We start from the raw sequence: 13,785 nt of genomic DNA, 5'->3' as shown, positions 1-13,785 counted from the left end.
GAGAAAGACATGCAGGTTTCACTCAAAGTTAAGCCTTGCGCAATGCCTTTTGCCTCAAATAGCTACAGGAGGTTTTCTCAAACAGGGTTTTCTCAACAGGTTTCTCGAATGGGTGGGAGTTAATTTTTAATATATTTGTTAAACATGAATCGGGTGATATGACCATATGGTCATGTTGACACCTCCTCTTTCACAAATGACCAGTGATGGGCCTGAGGTGGGTGGGAAAGGGAGGGGCCCCAGGTAGGCATGTACATAGCTATGGTTCTCAACCATATTCTGCACGATTCCGCCACTTCTGGGGTTTCTCAAAGCCTGAAGAATTTTAGGGGGTTCTCAACAGTAAAAAACAAAACAAAACTGAGAAAGGCTGTGCTACAGTAACTCTCTTTACCACAGAGTTAGTGAGATAGATAGGAATGCTGACCACTCATCTTTCTGATATTGTTGGTCTGTTTGTAGAGGGTTAATTTCCTGTTTTCTGCTTCTCTCTATTAATCCTCCATCTCCTTCATGCTTACAACATGATGGGCACAGAGATGCCTCCAGCATTGCTCCCCACCCAACTATTCAAACTAGGATAGCAACCACCAGTTCATTTGTTTATGTGTAGAATGAAGTTTCCTAATAAATATAGTTATTATATTAGTTAAATAGGACCACCAAGGATATGTGCATTTCTTTGTTGTTGTAGACTTTATCACAAGTCTATCACTCTATCACTCAGTATCCTTCAGGTTTAACAGAGAAGGCTTGGAAATGCCACCTTGGAGGAAATGAAAGTGAGCAATGGTCAGATTAACCCCATGGAAGCCAAAGTACTCAGCATTAAGGAATGGGTGGTTTCTGTGATGAAAAAGGAGATCTTATCCTTTCTAGGGCTGGTTGAGCTTTATTGGAAATTTCAGTCAAATCGTTAGTCCTTTTAACTGATTGAGCAAGAAAAGCTTGCCAGTGAAAGTAAAATGGACATAGGAGTATCAGGCAGCTTAAAAGTGAAAGGAGAAACTGATTACAGCTCCTATCCTGAGGGCACCTGAGTACACAACAGCCTTTGTGGTTCAAAGCAAGGGCAGCCAGTCAGGAAAGGCAGCCAGTATTACTTCAAAGGGAAGAAGATAATTAACTGGACCTTATTGTCTACCTTATTCACAACTTACTGCCAACTGAAAAGGAAACATTAGCCACAGTATAGCTATTAAACGAGCTACATAGCTATCTGTGTGGCTCAAGGTTTCAGTTGCAAACAGGTCACAGTTCTTTCAGTTTCCTGAATAAGATTAACAGAGACAATAGTCAGGTTCTCAGATGAGCTCTGCGCTTGCAGGATTTTCAGTTTGAACTCTTTGAAGTGTCTCCTACCAAAGGAAAATGTTGTGGCAGATAGCAGGGCAAAGGGCAAGCAGGCTCTGGGTGGGGAAAATGTGGCTGAATGAAAGTAGCCATGTGTATCGCTGCTTAGTATCATGCATGCATTTATAGCTTGCTTGTATTTTGTATTTTCCAATACTGCAGTATCTTGTGCAACACTACATTTTGTATTTGACTATAGATCTAGTATAATTATACGAACTTAGAACCATTCCCTTGTTTATGTTATGCTAAAATTATGTCCAAAGCCATGAACTTTAGCTTCAGTGGGAGTATGTCAAAAGAGATGGCCAGATCTATATGGATCAACCTGACAGTTTAAGCATCAGCAATTGACCCTGTTGTAAATTTAAAGCAATAGCCTATTTCCTGCTGTGCTATCCAGGCATAAATAAGAGCATTGGGAGGTGATCTATATCAAATGCTCATCATTCTTCAGCTGTTCCCAGGCCAAGATAAAAAGTGTGAAGTCACACCTGTGGATATAAAAGCCACCTGACTTAATTAATGACACTCCATTGGGGAGGGGGAGTCTTGCTCCTCTTTGAAAATCATCCTTTGGATCATGTTCTTGATTGGCTTACACAAACTGGGGCCTCAGTGGTCCAGTTTTCCTATAAAGTTTGTTTACACCCGTTTGGGGTGGCAACAACAGAAAGGCTGAGTAACAAGTTATGAGCGAGAACAAAAAGGTTGAGTGAGAAGACACATTTCACCGCATCTCCAATCTGTTGCTTTGTTACTTAAGCTGATTTGAAGGTAATTTAACCTGTCATGAAGCTAGACAGCCTACTTACTCATGCGTTTAAGTCTGGACCATTAAAAAATTTTATTTCAATAAAGCCCACTGCTGTTATTTGTGCAATCTGCTGCCTGTGCAAGTGTACAAACTCAGTCTCTGTCAAACTATCAGAAGGGGATTGATTCCACATTTCTAGGTGTGGGGATTGGAACACCAAATCATCCTTGAGAAGATGAAGACCTGATTTTTTGGATCCCACTTTTTACTACCCAAAGGTGTCTCAAAGCAGCTTACAATTGCCTGTGGGGAGACTGATCAGCTATTATGTGGCCCTGAAAAGGAAAAAAAAAAGGTTAGAAAATATTTTGGCCCAGTTAAGAACAGCAGAAAATCAGCACCAAAAAGGTTCCCAGAAAGGCAGTACTAAGGAAGATTAATGTCCTGAGATCAGAAAGAGACATTAAAAACTGAGGAAATGTGAAAGAAGCTTAATACATATTAAGGCAAAAAAAATGTTGAACATGCTAACAAACCTGGAAGAGGGCTGGCTTATGGGTAAGGGAAGAGGCAGACTTCGAAACCATAACAGCAATGAAGATTGATAATGTAGAATATTACAAAAAATTGTTCAAATCACCACAATACCACCCCAACAAGTAATGAATGAGATTATTTATTTATTACATTTTTATACAGAATTTTGCAGAAGAGATACCTTTTGATGTTTAGGAACAGCTTTGGTCTAAGAATGTAAAACTAAGAATTTAAATTATTAAGGGAGAATTGCCATGTTTTATAGTTGGTGTTTTTATTATTATTATTATTATTATTTGGACTTATAGCCCGCCACTCCCTAAGACTCGTGGCAGGTAACAGCATATAAAACCCCATAAAACCCCTAATACTTAAAAACACACTAACACACAATCATATCATCCAACCCTACAACGGCGACATTACCCAAAGAGGAGAGCAGGGATCACTGCGTGTGTAACCCTGAGAAGAGAAGAGGAGCAAAGAGGGGGGGGGGGCGATCTTTATTGCCAAAAGTCATAGGTAAAATGTCTAACCAATTTGATAGGAGTTGTTATAGACTCATTTTTCATATCTGGTGGCCTTGTGGGAGAGTTAAAAGATTCTGGATACAAATTCATGAGAAATTGCAGAGGATTCTCAATATTCAGTTTCCCTTAGATCAAAAACATACATTAGGTATCTTTCCTGAGAATTTGCCTGTGCTTGATTGAGAATACTTTTTCTATGCAACAACCACAGCTAGACCTTTAATCGCCTCAAGATAGATGCAACAAGAACTATCTGACTCTGATGTATGGCTAGAGAAGCTAAGAGAATATGCTGCCATGGCAAGGCTTACCAATTTGATGAATAGAAGACCACCTGAAGAATTTCATGAACACTGGGACTTTTTTCTAAAATCTGTTTATTAGTGTATTAGATCACAAGACTATTGCCTCAGTTTTCTTTTCTTTCCCCTTTCTATTGATGTAAAATAAACTATGACTAGCCCAAGATCACCCAGCTGCCTGTATGTGGAAGAGTGCTGGGAGTAGGAGAATTCCTGATCTTCTGACCGTTATTTTAAAAGAAATGCACAAAGTGACTTCCTTGAACAACTGGTGTTTATTTAGGAACAGAATGAGTGGGGATGGAACTCTGTTGACTGTTGGGTGTTGGCAAAACAAAACCAGATATGACCAGTTGAGGTCTGTTAACAAAGAAATGATTTGCTGAAACTGCCAGCTGCTTGCTTGGTCCTGAAACAGTCATGCTTCACTTACTTTTAACAGGAAAGCACAAGGTTTACCCCTTCGGAACTTTCTGTCTTTGTCGGATGACCCTGCCAAACTACACTGCAGCAAACCCAACGTTTCAGCCATTTTTCCGTTTGCTTGAGAAATCAATTTGAAATGAATGTTTTCTGCACTGATACTTAAAAACTATGGTGGCCTTGGCTAAACTATATTTAGCCAAGACAGGTTACTTGGGATTTGGAATGATTGAATATTCTTTACCTTCCAGAACTCTGAACTCATTCCTTGCTGCTCTTACAATCCACAGATTCCAGTATAGCTCTGTAATGCAGGGATGAAAGGTAACCAGTGGTAAGTACCAGCAAAACAGTGGGTGGTAAATCCCATTTTCTGCTTTGACAAAGCTCCCACACTGAGCAACACAAACATTTTCCACATGAGAATGGGCCTGTGCTCTTCCTGTTGCAGCTTCAACTGTCAATTCAGCTCAGTCAAAACCAGGCTTCCTCATGGCAGTTTCACTGCCTAGTCCTCTGCAGTAGTCATTCTTCTCACCACCAGATGGCTTAATTATTGTTGTTATTTTTTAAACTGAGCATTGACTATTGTTATATTGTAGGTATCAGGTTCTCTGAATTCCCAGCTTTCATTTTTTTAAAATTATCTAGCCACTTTCATTGTGGAACTATAAGAGAAAAGTCATATCTCTTCAACAAAAGAGACTTTTGTCATAGCATATTTCACCTAAAAAGAAATGAAATATGAAATATGAAAAATACAGAAAACACAAACAGAGCCATTACAATAGAAGTACAACTGCCCGTGCATTTAATACCTTTCAAATACTTACCAGCACAGACCAAAATTGTTGTTCCCAGGCACTATATTAACCTGCATTGCATGTATCCAGTCTGTTGCATTATATGTACACACAAGCCACCATAGTGAAATACAGCTTTGCTAATGGTGCCCAGCTGAATGGAGTAAGGGTTAATTGTAAACAGCAGAAGCCAATTACCTGAGCTTTGACTGCAAACAAGCTGTAAAACCAATTGATATTAGATGATCTTTGACAGCTGTCAAGATAGAAGGCTATACTCAAATGTTTTATATTTTCTTTAACAGGTCTCCAATATTAAGCCATTGCAAAGAGAAATCTTTATAACTAAGAAATGATATTGAGCAGACCTTTTCCTATTTGGGGATTTTTGTCGCAAATCAATCTTCAAACCCCCCACCCCGATTTAAAGCAACATTTAACAAAGCAAAACCATGTGCAAATGCTATAAATTGGCTCTTCCATAAAAAGGAGGGGGGAAGCATATTCTCAGAGCCATGTTAATTGGAATGTTTGCTCAGCAGAATCCAAAGAGAAAAATAAAAATAGAATTTTAAGTCCATTTTTGCACAAAAAGTTCCTGGACAACCTTGTTATGTTGGCACCATATATAGCCCCCTTGACATGACATCACCAACATCCCAAGGTTGTCCAGTAGCTGGGTTGCGATTTGGTCATTTTAAAATCGCAATTTCACTAATCCAGAAAACTAGATTTACAGGTGTCCACTCTTGGCCAGCAACTGCTCCAACAGCGCCTCCAGCACAGCGCAGTCTCCCACCAGGTGCTCCAGGTGGCATCTTGGCGGCCTTAGGCTCCAGGCAGTAGCCCAGCTCCTGAAGCTGTACGCCCAGCCTCTTCAGGGGCACCTGCTTGCCACGCAGAGAGTCCCACTTCAGCACCACCTCCTCACAGAAAAAAACCAATTCTTATCCATCCATGGTTCCTCTATATATTTGTAAAACAGCCTGGGGGGTGGCACGTGTCTGGCTGTCCAAGTTGGAATAGGCCAATCACGGTGCAGCCAGCAACACTGGCTGCACCCTGATTGGCCCTGCCCCTACAGTTCCCGCCCTCCCTCCCTGGACTCTAGCCACATTCCTCTCAGAAAGCCAGAGACAGATACACAGAGCCCTGCCAGACCCAACAGGAACCCTCATTCCCTCCTACTGCAAGCCATTGGTCAGTTTCGGTTTAATTTCTGTGACAGAACACTTGCATAATTTTAAGGTTGGGGGTCACCACAACATGAGGAACTGTATTAAAGGGTCGTGACATTAGGAAGGTTGAGAACCACTGCTCTAGTTGGCCCAGGCTTTGTTCTGTCCAATCCTAAACCCATAAGCAGCAACTATCCAGCACCTCTCTGGAAACCTCTGCTTAGTTTGGAATGCAGCCACTTAACTGTGGAATACATCCTCCCCTTCTCTCCATTCTGGAAGCATTTTGACCTGAAAAGGGTTAATCTGTGTACAATATTCTGTGTTTTGAGTTCCAAAATATTGTCCTGGAGTGCCTTGAATGCACCCCACTGTTTTTTGAGGTAATATGGTTTGTTTAATGCTCATTCCAGCCTGTTCTGGGGTGTTATGGAGGTATTTTAGCCCCAAACATTTCTGCATTTGGAGTACCAAAATATTTTGGCATGCAAACTATTTCGATGATTTGGTTTCCAAATTATTGTTCTAGAGTGCCTTGAATGCATCCCACTGCTTTGGGGGCACTGTTATTTGTCTAATGCCTGTTCCAGAGGCATTTTGGCCTGGACAGGATTAATAAAGGGGTGGGAGCTCCACTTTTTCATTTCGAAAATATTGTCCTTGAGTGTCTGTAATGCTTTCCCCTATTTTTTGTGGCATTCTTGCTTGTTGAATACCTGTTCCGGCCCATTCCGGCGTTTACCTTTTCCCGGCCTGTTCTTCCCTCGGCCGCTGGGCGCTCGGCTCTTCCTGGCTCTCGCGAGAGCTGCCTGTAAACAGCGCGGTGCTGCCGCCTCCCTCCATTCGGCAGCCGGGCAGGGGAAGCGGCTGCAGCCGGCCGCGGAGGGAGAGCAGCCGCTTTGGAGAGGTGAGCGCGTGCGGGAGCGCGAGGGAGCTGGGGCCCCTTCCGCAGGCCAGTTCTCCCCGTGGCCCATCGCGAGCCGCGCGTGAGGTGCGTGCCTGCAGAGGACGGGGCTGCTGGGACAGAGAGAAGGGCAGAGCTTGGGACGGAGGCCAGGCAGTGCGTCAAGCCCGGCCCGGGAGCCAAACGGGACCGTCCGCCTAGCCGAGTCCTGTAGGGTGGGCGACCGCCTATACTGCCCACTGGAACCGTTTCAAGCCCCCAGAGGCTGCTCTTCCAGGGAGGGAGAGAGAGGGTCTCGGCTTAGGCGGCCGCTTCGGATTCTGCCCCACTTAGTGGCTTGAGTGCACCCCCCCCCCCCCGACAAAAAGCAACCGGGGAGCCAGGTTGGCCAGAAGTGCAATCCCCAAAGGAAACCCCAGCCGCGCTTTTGAGTCAGACCAGCCTGGGGATGGCAGGTCCACCCGACTTGCTAAGTCACCTTCGGAGCTTGGCGGCTCTCGAAGTAAATGAGGGTGAGTCGGGGTCCGGATCAGGCATATTTGTGCCCCCACCCCACCCCACCCCGCCCCGCCCCGCCCTGTTCCTCAAGCATCTCCAGCTTTGCTAGTGTGATAAGGGCTTCCATGTGGCGTGCACTTTCACGTTCCTGCAGATGTTAAAGCCTAGCTGCGTTTTAGACCTTGGGAATCATTGAGGCTCAGAGTTTTTAATTGAAAGACTTGGAAGGTTTAAAAAAAAAATCCCGGTTTTTGTCTCTTCCCTCTCCAATGAGTTGGTATCCTCACCAGTTGTGCTCACTTAAGGATTGTGCCCTCTTTGTAAGATTTTGGTGGAGGATGCCTGACTCCCATGTGAAGGTCCAGGTTCAAAAACTCCAAATATGGGATGGTGCAATGAGTTTTAAAATAATGAGGTAATGTACTTTAAAATAAATTAGCCCTTTTGTATGGCAATTTTCTGAGTCTGTAAGGCAGATAGAAAGATTGTCTGGACTTCTTGGTCTAGCCTAGAGCTCCAACTTGGCCGTTCTCCTTTCCAACTAGGTTAGGAGAAGCTTACAAAGCATAAAAACTAGAATGGAATTCATGCTTTAGAGCAGAACATTTCTGAAACTAGACAGAAAAGATGTATTAGAATAGACTTTAAATGCACATATGGCAAAATAGCCCATGATATGAAGATGTCTTAAGCAGTTTTGCATTGAGCATTACATAATTTTATAGGTTTTAGAAGTTAATTTTCAGAAAGTCTGCTGGCCCTCAACCTCAGTTTGTCTTTAAGGGGTGTACTGTGTTTGTGTTCCTGGCGTATATATGCATGACAAATATCCTGTTCAAACTCTGATCACTGTTCTGCAAAATCACTTCCAGCAGCTGGATCTCCGTGGGAAAGTTGTATTTGCATAATTTATATGCTACTTCTTGAGAGACCCTGTTAGAGATGGCTCACAAATAAGGACAGCACCATGAAATCATAAAAGTAACAACTTACAGTATCAGTGTAGAAAATGCCCATAAAACTAGCCGGGACATAAAGAAGCATAAAATCAACATTGAACAGCCTAAATATATCCTTAGAACAGTCATAATTCTAAAAGCAGACCATCAAAGAGTTGGGGGGGGGGAAACCTTGAAAACCCTTAAGTCAGAAGGATGGTAAAAAGAAATATTTTGGTGTGGTACTTAAAAGACAGTAAGGGGGGGTTTAGCAGGGGAATATTTCAAAGGAATGTGAACTACAGCATGGATAGTGTTCTGGATGCCTTGGAATGTATTGTGGCGTGCTTTTCTTTTCCTTTGGATGATGGGAAAGAGCAATAAATAAATATTTCGGTAGTTAAAGCAGTCTTTATTGTACATTTGGAACAGTTTCATCAATTTCTTGTTGAACTCTATTCATGTTGCTTAAATATGAAAGCATTGATGTTGCAGGGAATTTGATACATTTTGGGATACCTTCCTACTGGTAAGTTTACTTATTACCAGATTTATTATTGAGATGGTATATGTGGCATTTGATAAGGTTGCTTTGATGAGTTCAAGATTGTGTGTGTGTGTGTGTGGGGGGGATACTGAGATTTGTTTGTTTTAGTTTGAGGATTTTTTTTTGGGGGGGGGCATGTGCTAGACATGTAGCCAGAATTATAGGCAGGCAGGCATTTGGAAACCAGGATAAAAGTCAGCAGCATTTTACTGGGTTGCAAGGATTTTTACAAGTAGGGAATATCTGATCAGGATATGGGCTTCAGTAATAATCAGTAGTCTTCAGGATGAGTGTTTGAGTAATATGGGAGCCCTGCTTGTCACATTGGGACCCAAAGGTATCAGTCCAAAAACCTACAACAACAACCCACAAACTCACAACAACAACAAAATAACCTTTGGGCAGGATGTGCAGCAGCTCCCTAGGGACTCTGTGACCCCCCCACCCCCATTCCAGTTGTCAAGCTTATTGGAGACCTTGACTATTCATCTGCAGCTGACCAGCTACGACCCTCAGTTTTCAAGACTTGAGCAAGGCTGTTAACGACAAGACATTTTGGAAGTCATCAACTGACAGGGTTTCCATAAGTCAGAGGCAACTTAACACACACCCAATATATATTTTAGAAGTGTTGGCATTTTTCTGCAAATCTGCAGTGTCCGTCAAGTTTGCAGAAATATTTGTTTTCTACTCAATGTGGGCCTGACCCACAGATTCTAGTATCTGCAGATGAGCTGATGCATAGGGAGCCCATTTGCTTGCCCATGTGCCAGGTGGCCTCTGCAGAAAACCCCCAATGATGTGAGTGAAGCAAACTGCCCTGGCAGAGCATAGGGAGAGGCGGTCCCACAAATAAGAGGGACCAAGGCCATGAAAGGCTTTGTATGTTATAGCCAATACTTAAAATGAGATGGGGAGCCAATTGAACATCTGCCCAGTGGGAGTAATATGCATTCTCCATTGAGCTCACTTTAATTTCCAAGCTATGAAATTCTGGACCAGTTGGAGTTTCTGAGTTGATTTGGAGGGGAGACCAATGTGCAGTGTCCATTGTCCATTTCAGTGTCCAATGTCCATTTCAGTAGTCTCAATGTGACTATGGCATGAATCTGGGTGGCCAGGTCAGCCATATCAAGGTAAGGGACCATTTTAGTCTGAGTTGGTAGAAAGCTGTTTTTGCAGCTCAATTAATTTGCTTCCCCAATAATAAAGCTGTATCTGATATGACCCCAAGGCTTTTAACTGAAAATTGTGGAGAATAGTATCCTTCAAGACCTCCCCCTTAACATTCAGCATTACCTTTGTCTTGTCAGGGTTTAGATTACATTTGTTCACTTTTATCTAGTTAACCATCATGGCCAGGCAGCAATTCAGGATCTCTACCGCATCATCAGAAAATTTAGATACAGATACATAGAGCTGAGTAACAGCAGATAACAACCAACCTCAGAGTTACAAGTGATTTATCCTAACAGAGATTGAAAAGTCACACAAGAGGGGTCACACACTGATGACAACTGATTTCCAGTAGCAACCCTTTGAATCTGATCCGAGAGGAATGATTTGAACCAGTTCAACACATGTTCCCTGGGACCTACGTCTACCTCCAGATGCCTTAACAGGATGGCATGATCTGCTGTATTGAAAAACCCAGTAAGAGCAACAGCAAAGCTTGGCCTTTGACTACACAAGGCTTTCTAAACCAGGGTTTCACAAAACCCTGGGATGTCTTGATAGCCCTAGAAGGGTTTCCTAAATGGCTGGGAGTTCATTAATTTTGAATATTAAAATTAATATTTTAATTTTACAGGACACCCATCTGGCCTCGATCCGGGCCAGGGCCTTTTCAGTCCTGGCCCCAGCCTGGTGGAATGAACTCCCGGAAGAGCTGAGGGCCCTGCAGGAACTGTCAGCTTTCCGCAGGGCCTGCTAGACAGATCTCTTCCGCCAGGCATATGGTTGAGGCCAGGGTGGAGTCTTGGTGGTTCCATCTGAGGATTTCCCTCCAAGGTATAATGAGATTTGGTGCCTCGCTCCCAATGGGAGAAAACTTGGCCCTCTGGCATGAACGGGAGGGAGGGGATTAGGAAAGTAGAAGTGTTCCAATATGTGATCGCCAGCCGTCTATTGTTGTAAGGGGTGGTTTTATAGGCTTTTACTGTATTTTTAGTGTTTTTTTGTGAACCACCGTGAGACTTTTGGAAGAGCAGTGATATAAAAATCAAATAAATATATGTATTTTAAATTTGTTAAAGATTTATCAGGTGATATGACCATATATGGTCATTTATCAGGTGATATGACCAGCAGCTGGCTCAAGGTTGACTCAGCCTTCCATCCTTCCGAGGTCGGTAAAATGAGTACCCAGCTTGCTGGGGGGGGGGGGAAACGGTAATGACTGGGGAAGGCACTGGCAAACCACCCCGTATTGAGTCTGCCATTAAAACGCTAGAGGGCATCACCCCAAGGGTCAGACATGACTCGGCGCTTGCTCAGGGGATACCTTTACCTTTACCTTTATGACCATATATGGTCATATTGACCTGCTCCCCCCCCAAATGGGCAATGATGGGCCTGGAAGGGGAGGAGCTCCAGGCGGGCGTGTACATTGCTATGTTTCCCAATCATATTCTGCATCATCGCACCTCTTTTGGGATTTCTTGAAGCCTGAAGAATGTTTCAGGGGCTTCTTGCTGGGGGGTAAACGGTAATGACTGGGGAAGGCACTGGCAAACCACCCTGTATTGAGTCTGCCATGAAAACGCTAGAGGGCGTCACCCCAAGGGTCAGACATGACTCGGTGCTTGCACAGGGGATACCTTTACCTTTTTTTAATGGTTAAAAAGTTGAGATAGGCTGGTCTGTACTCTACCAGACGTCATCAATTACAGCTAGCAGAGCTCCCTCTGTCCCGTAGCCTGGCTTGCGGCCAGACTGGAAAAGTTCTAGCGTGTATGAATTAACCAGGAAGACTTGGATTTGGTTCATTACTGCTCTCTGAGTCACTTAGAGAGAGTAGATTAAAGACCGGGCGATAATTGGCCATGTCATTTTTCTGTAGGGGTGGTTTTTAAAGTAGCAGACAAATAAGTGACTTTGAGTGACTGCAGGAAGGTGCCCTAAATTAGAGGCTGATTTATAATGGATGCTAAGAGTCTGTTGATGTGATCGTTATGCGATTTTAGCAGTCAGAATACAAGTTGTGGCATTTATAGATCCTAGCATCTTCTCCACATCCATTACAGAAGCCCAAGCAGTGGATTAGGCTTTTCCTCTGATGTACTTGTGGTATAATTGAAATGTTGATCAGAGCTTATTTTTGATACCTTATCAGTAAAAATCTTGACTAAATCTTGACTAAAGTCTCACAGCTAATTATTCCTGGGACATTGCGATGAGCGTGAAATAACTGATGCTGGATAACTATTTTTCCTTATCCTAACTAACAGTTCAACAATTGGCCAGAGATGATCCAGTTTGGAGTGAGAGTTACCTTCATGTTAAAGATGTATATGTAGGAGAAATGGAATATCTTTATTCAGGGGTGACAAGCCTGTGAAATGTGAGGCCTCAGTCAATAGCAGAGAGGAACTAAGTGCGAGCTCTCTGTTTGGTACAAAGGCGTAGTGGAAAATAAAGGGGGACTGATGAAGATGAGAAGCAAAAATATTCTGTCCTATTCTGCAAAGAAATCAGATGAAAGAATCCAGTGTGTGTTGGGAATCTCTGTAGAGTTGGTATCCTGGAACAGACTTTAATTACTGGCTCTAAAGCTAGTATGAAGCTAGTTATACTGTTTTAGGCCCATAGGATAGTATGGATTCTTTTCTAACAAAAGAATAGGGGATAACTTGGGAATTGCGCAGCTTATCAGAAGAAAACTATAGACCTGGGAGTCTGTTCATTGAATTAGTAGAGAAGGGCAGTTACTAATTGAATGTTTTCAGAAATAGATAAACGGTACAGAGTCATGTATTTGATGGGAACTTTGGGACAATGGGAAGATGTGAATTGGAGGTGCCAGGCTCTTACAGCACCCTTAATGGCATGCCAGGTAAAAGATAATACAAGGAGAGACTCTGTCTTCTAGCCTTGTTTGGTTTAATTGCTTTCATCCGGTTGACACCCTTGCACTTCCTGATTTCTCTTGAAAAGGTTTCCTTGAAAGTTGCTGCAAGATCTCTTGCGAATCACAAAGCATGGTGATTGCTCCCCACACTTTTTCTTTGTCTTGCAGGAGCAGGTATCTATGGGAGTGTGGGGTATGCAGATGTAAGGGGAGTGCTAGCAGCATATTCCTTCCCTGAACTGAGGTCTTCACTAGGAGCTTGAGTTCACAAATTTTGTGGGCATTCTTCATTGAGGGATTTCAGGTGTTCCTTTTCTTCCAGGGCCTGTAGCTTGAGAGCTTGTTTTAAGATATCAAACATGGCAAGCAGTGTGATCAACCTGAAGATGTAGTATCACTATGATAGTATGAAATATTACATTGAAAGCTCCTGTGGCAAAAGGAGTGACTGTCGTATTCTGCTGAACAGCCCATTGGGAAACGTAAACTATTTACAGGAGGAGAGAGGGGTGGCCATTTACACTTGTTTGAGGGGGGAGAGAGATACAGAAAGTAGTAAGAGCAAGGGATTCCTCACCAAAGCTGGTACACATCTACTGGCTAGGTTTCTACTGGAATCTTTAAAAAAAATATTGTACTACCAGAATCAAAGAATCAACAAGTGTGCCTGTACAGCCAATCATAAATGTACAATGGACTGATAATAGATCTATGCCTCCCCCGGGGACTCGGGTTCTGGACCCGAAGCAAAACATCATCAGGACCTCCTCTCCACCCGCTAGTAGTGGGAGGGAGGGGGGGGAGTTGAGCTGCCATTCTTGCCATGCCGGCAATATTGACAATGTTATTATTGTTTTATGGGGTTTTAATGGGGAATTGCGATATTGTTACCCGCCACGAGCCGCAAGGGAGTGGCGGGCTATAAATCTAATAATAATAATAATAA

The 13,785-nt window shown here is 43.1% G+C and overlaps 1 protein-coding gene across 2 annotated transcripts in view; it reads left to right on the top strand.

Annotated features, from left to right (window-relative positions):
• The first annotated feature begins 6,640 nt into the window (after window positions 1-6,640).
• The window catches only part of STK38L (serine/threonine kinase 38 like), a 52,772-nt gene continuing 45,627 nt past the window's right edge, over window positions 6,641-13,785 (top strand). Inside the window, exon 1 of one of the 2 annotated variants that reach the window (XM_077337890.1) lies at window positions 6,641-6,790. The gene's annotated coding sequence lies outside the window, so the exon portion shown is untranslated. Of the gene's footprint in view, window positions 6,875-13,785 lie in introns of both variants that reach the window. The other variant, XM_077337888.1, reaches the window with a different exon arrangement.

The sequence above is a fragment of the Paroedura picta genome, chromosome 5 (genome assembly GCF_049243985.1).
Source record: "Paroedura picta isolate Pp20150507F chromosome 5, Ppicta_v3.0, whole genome shotgun sequence".
NCBI classification, from domain to species: domain Eukaryota; kingdom Metazoa; phylum Chordata; class Lepidosauria; order Squamata; family Gekkonidae; genus Paroedura; species Paroedura picta.
Note: the sequence above shows the minus strand (reverse complement) of the source record. Positions and strands in the feature narration are given on the sequence as shown.